We start from the raw sequence: 5,877 nt of genomic DNA on the forward strand, positions 1-5,877 counted from the left end.
TTGAGAAAGACGACAACCATGGAGCAAGGTTTTGTGTCATACCTTTGCGCCGGCGTCTCCGTCCTAACCGCCTTCCTTTTTGGCCTACCCGGCTTCGGTGCCTTTGGTTGGCGAGTTGCTGCGGGTGCGGCACGGCGTCCCGAATGCCTTCCCTGAAAACACCATATGTGTACGGTGGGTGAAGTGTATAAAAGGGGATCCTATTTTTGGGAGTTGGGATTTTTGGTTTTTCTTACATACGACACAGGGAGTAGTCCGGGATAGTCGGCCGTTATGGCCACCATGGTGTCGTCACAGCTTAATTGATAGAATTGCATGTCTATCAGCTCCATGAATATGTTCGGGTCCGAAACCGAGGGCCTGACCAGGGTCCTCTGGTTGTGGAGGTGGGTTGTTGATCTCCCTTACGGCTTTTCGCAGGTCCTGCCATAAAATGGCAAGGTTAGTATCTACGACGAAGGATGCGGGAAGAATGGGAGTAAAAAGGTATAACTCACCCAACTTGGAGGGTTGTACATGGAGAATCCATCCTGTGGCTTGATATGGATGAACTCCTCTTCCTCTCCCTTGAACAACTCAGACAGAATTTTTGCTAAAGCAGCAGCGGAGTCCGGTCCCTTACGCCCGCAACGGGTGGCATTATCTTCCCCGTTAAAACACCACAGTGGGTGCCCTCGATATTGAAGTGGCTGCACTCCCCACATTATGCATATTGATATAACCTCGATTATTGTCAATCCTGATTGAGCCGGGGCTTTAATCTGGTTCATCAGGTAAAGGACTTCTCCGTTGTCTTCTTCCTGAGGGCTCCGTGGGCGCCAGCTTCGACGTTTCTTCAAAGGAGCATTGTTGAACTCAGGAAGACCTTGCCGAATAGGGTATGGAAGGGGGACGTCCTCCATATAAAACCACTCCGAAGGCCAGTCTTCGAACGTCTTCTTCGGAGTACCGGACAGGTATCCAGTTTCGGTGATGCGCCATATTTCGGCTCCGCCCACCTGATAAAGTGACCCCTTTTGTGTGCGGGGCACAAGGAAAAATAACCTCTTCCGCAGCTCAAAATGGGCCTCGCAGCCCAGAAATAGCTCGCAAAGGGCAATGTATCCGGCGATGTGTAATATGGAAGCAGGGGTGAAATTGTGCAGTTGGAGGCCGTAAAACTCCAGGAGCCCGCGGAGGAATGGATGAATTGGAAATCCGAGTCCCCTTAGTAAGTAAGGGACAAGGCACACCCGCTCCCCCTTGGAGGGGCTGGGGAAGCTCTCCGCTTGCTCCCCGCCATTATAGGTGGCGAGCCCGGCTCGGACGGGGACCAAATACGCTGGAGGGAGAAATCCCTGGGTCTGCAGTTCTACCAAACGACTGTGCGGGGAGGAACACCTCTCCCAATCACCGGGCTTAAGGCTACGGGGGCGAGAGGAGGAGCTGCGGTGGTCGGCCATGATGGAATGGATTTTTTCCGAGTGCGCTCCGATGGATTCTCACTGGGGGAGGAGGGTGTGGATTGGATCTAAGAATCCCCATCCCTTTAATAGACAATTTATTTACCTAGCTAGGGGGCGAATGTAAAAACGCCCTGGCTCCTCGCATTCGCTCGACGTGTGGAAAATGGCCCTTATTGGACACAGAAGCCAAGAAGTCCAACATTTATGGGAGCTGGATACTACTTAACAGATATTCAAGATTTGGAGAAGAACCCGCCTTGCAATGCCGAAGACAACACTACGCGCCGGACTCATCATCATTGAAGCCTGGTTCAGGGGCTACTGAGGGAGTCCTGGATTAGGGGGTCGCCGGACAGCCGGACTGTTGGACTATGAAGATACAAGATTGAAGACTTCGTCTCGTGTCCCGATGGGACTCTACTTGGCGTGGAAGGCAAGCTAGGCAATACGGATATGTATATCTCCTCCTTTGTAACCGACCTTGTGTAACCCTAGCCCCCTCCGGTGTCTATATAAACCGGAGGGTTTTAGTCCGTAGGACAACATACAATCATACCATAGGCTAGCTTCTAGGGTTTAGCCTCTCTGATCTCATGGTAGATCAACTCTTGTAATACTCATATCATCAAGAACAATCAAGCAGGACGTAGGGTATTACCTCCATCAAGAGGACCCGAACCTGGGTAAACATCATGTCCCCTGCCTCCTGTTACCATCCGTCTTAGACGCATAGTTCGGGATCCCTTACCCGAGATCCGCCGGTTTTGACACCGACAGTGGATCTCAGCAATGAGCCGCCGCCCCTCCTCCTCGGAGATACATCTTTGAAGGACTCCGGTAGCGCTTTTCTTATAGAGCTCTCCGTCGTGAACCTTGTAGGCCTTCAAACACCGAACAATGCGGCGGGCCTCATTTTGATCCTCAGGAAGTTCCTTCCTATTAAGGTAGGCTAGGAGGGGTTTGGTCCATGGGGCAATGACTACCATTATGAGATGGGCCGACGGTGTTATTTCGGTGGCTGAGCCTCCGATGATGTCAGTGGGTTCGGAATCTGGGGTTGTGTTCGGATCCGGACTAGTGTTACTCCTCTCCCCCTGCCACACTACGGATGGCTGAAAAAGCCTTTCCAGAAAGATATTCGGTGGGACGGGGTCGCGCTTGGCGCTGATACGAGCAAGAACGTCCGCTGCTTGATTACTTTCTCGGGCCACGTGATGGAACTCGAGCCCCTCGAACCGAGCCGACATTTTTAGGACGGCATTACGATAAGCTGCCATCTTCGGATCTTTGGCATCGAAGTCCCCATTTATTTGAGATATTGCAAGGTTTGAGTCCCCGCGCACTTCCAGGCGCTGTATGCCCATGGAGACAGCCATCCGGGGACCATGCAATAAGGCCTCATCTTCGGCTGCGTTGTTGGAGTCTGTGTATAGTATTTGGAGTATGTACTGAACGTCGTCTCTAGTGGGGGCGTTAAAATGATGCCCGCTCCTAGCCCTGCTAGTATTTTGGAGCCATCGAAATACATAACCCAATTGGAGTATGTGTCGTACTCTTTAGGGAGTTCAGCCTTTGTCCATTCGGCTACGAAGTCCGCCAGTACTTGGAATTTAATAGCTTGATGTGGTTTGTATGTAATATCAAATGGAAGGAGCCCAATGGCCCATTTGGCAATCCGGCCCATGGCATCGTGGTTGTTTATTATGTCGTTGAGTGGTACTTCGGAAGCCACCATCATAGAACACTCCTGGAAGTAGTGTCGTAGCTATCGGGATGCCATGAAGACCGCGTATGCTATCTTTTGATAATGGGGGTATCGGGATTTGCATGGTGTAAGGACAGTGGATACGTAGTATACTGGCTTCTGAAGCGGGAATTTGTGTCTGTCCTATTCTCGTTCAACGACGAGCATGGCACTGACCACTTGATGTGTTGTCGATATGTATAACAACATGGGTTCGCCGACATTTGGCGCGACCAGGATTGGGTTGCTCGCTAGGAGTGTTTTTATTTCTTCCAGTCTGGCTGTTGCCGCGTCCGTCCACTCGAAGTGATCGGTTCTCCGCAGAAGGCGATAGAGTGGCAGTGCCTTTTCTCCCAATCTGGAGATAAAGTGGCTCAAAGCTGCCACGCAACCCGCGAGTTTTTGGACTTGTTTAAGGTCTGTTGGCATAGCCAACTGTGACAGAGCTCGGATTTTGGCTGGATTTGCTCCAATTCCTCTATTGGAGACGATGAAGCCCAGCAGCTTTCCTGTAGGGACGCCAAAAACACACTTTTCCGGATTGAGCTTAATGTCATATGTGCAGAGGTTGTCAAATGTGAGGCTTAGGTCGTCTATTAGTGTTTCGATGTGCCTTGTCTTGATTACAACGTCGTCCACATAAACTTCAACTATCTTTCCGATCTGTTTCTCTAGGCATGTTTGGATCATGCGTTGGTAGGTGGCGCCGGTGTTCTTGAGCCCGAAGGGCATGGTGTTGAAGCAGAATGGCCCATATGGGGTGATGAATGCTGTTGCAGCTTGGTCGGACTCCTTCACTTTGATTTGATGGTATCCGGAATATGCGTCGAGGAAACACAGTGAGTCGTGTCCTACGGCAGTATCAATGATTTGATCAATGCGGGAGAGGGGAAGAGATCCTTAGGGCAAGCCTTATTGAGGTCTTCAAAATCGACGCACAGGCGCCAGGATTTATCCTTCTTTGGTACCATCACCAGGTTTGCCAGCCAATCTGGATGTTTTATTTCTCTAATGAATCCGGCCTCGATTAGCTTGGCTAGCTCCTCTCCCATGGCTTGACGTTTGGGTTCGGAAAAGCGCCACAGTGTTTGTTTGACCGGTTCGTATCCCTTTAATATGTTGAGGCTATGTTTGGCCAGTTTGTGCGGGATTCCTAGCATGTCAGAAGGGTGTCAGGCGAATATATCCCAGTTTTCACAAAGAAAATCCCTTAGTGCGGTGTCAACCGTTGGGTCTAGTTGTGCCCCAATAGATGTTGTCTTTTTGGGGTCCGTTGGATGGACCTGGAATTTGACTATTTCTTCGGCTGGCTTGAAGGAGGTGGATTTGGGGCGTTTGTCTAAGATCACATCATCCCTGTCCACTGTGGAGCGCAGTGCGGTTAATTCTTCGGCCGTGAGGGCTTCAGATAATGCAACAAGGGACAGGGATGCGGTTTTATTTTTGGCATGGAGTGCTATGTCCGGATCATTGGCGAGAGTGATTATGCCTTTGGGCCCGGGCATCTTAAGCTTCATGTACCATTATGTTTTGACACCGACAAGGGGTGAGCAACCGTGTTAGTATTCTTGGTATACCATTATGTTTTCTCGATGGAGGGGAACATTACCAGGAGACGCCTTCTTGGATTTCTCCAGTTCATACTGGCAGCAGTTTGTTGTGTCTGACACCTTTCTAGCTCTTTGGCTAGCAGGTCGTTCTTCTCCATAAGAACCTGGTTATACAATGATACTTAAATCAGTTGTACCAACTGCTTCAAGTCTCGGGGCTACTGGCACATGGTTATCGTATTCGAACCAAGTAAACTTACCGCACATCTTTTAAATGCTGCTTTGTGGATCCGTTAAGCCCATCTCGAGCAGCCCGGATGTATGCACCAGCCAAGCTGAAGGCGTTAAACGCCTCTTATGAAAAGTCGGGGTCTTGTAAAATGGCCCTTCGGCTCCGATGATTCATGGCGCTCTCCACCTCTGAGTTGGTGACGGATACATCATCCGAATCCTCGGCTCGAAAACAATCCGGCATTACCCCCGTATCAGCCCTCGTCTTAACAGCAGGATCTGGATCCTGGCTGTGGGAAGTACGACCAACCGGACCCCCGGACATAGTCTGGCACACTCTTTTCCTGATACAGGACAAACAGAAAGGTCATAGTTGGACGTGACTCCAAGATGCATATTCGCAAATCCATACCTCTTTGATGAAGGCTCAGTCGTATCTTCGTTTGCCTTCCTCTTCGAAGGCTTGCCCGGCGTGGGGGGCGCTCTCTTCGGAGATGCCCCTAGGGCAGCATGGCACGCCGAACGCCTCCCCTTTTGAGCACAGGACAGTGCGGTGGGTGAGGCTGAATGAGAGAACTCTTTCAGATAAGATGTCTCTTGATTACTTACGTGTGAAGCAGGGAGAAGGCTGATACGTCTCCAACGTATCTATAATTTTTTATTGTTCCATGCTATTATATTATCAACCTTGGATGTTTTATATGCATTTATATGCTATTTTATATTATTTTTGGGACAAACCTATTAACCTAGCGCCCAGTGCCAGTTTCTGTTTTTCCTTGTTTTTGAGTTTTACAGAAAAGGAATACCAAACGGAGTCCAATTGATGTGCCAATTTTTGACGATTTTTATGGACCAAAAGAAGACCCCGGAGTAAAAGAGTTGGGCTAGAAGAGTCCCGGGCCAT

This window comes from Triticum dicoccoides, chromosome 1A (genome assembly GCF_002162155.2).
Source record: "Triticum dicoccoides isolate Atlit2015 ecotype Zavitan chromosome 1A, WEW_v2.0, whole genome shotgun sequence".
NCBI classification, from domain to species: Eukaryota; Viridiplantae; Streptophyta; class Magnoliopsida; order Poales; family Poaceae; genus Triticum; species Triticum dicoccoides.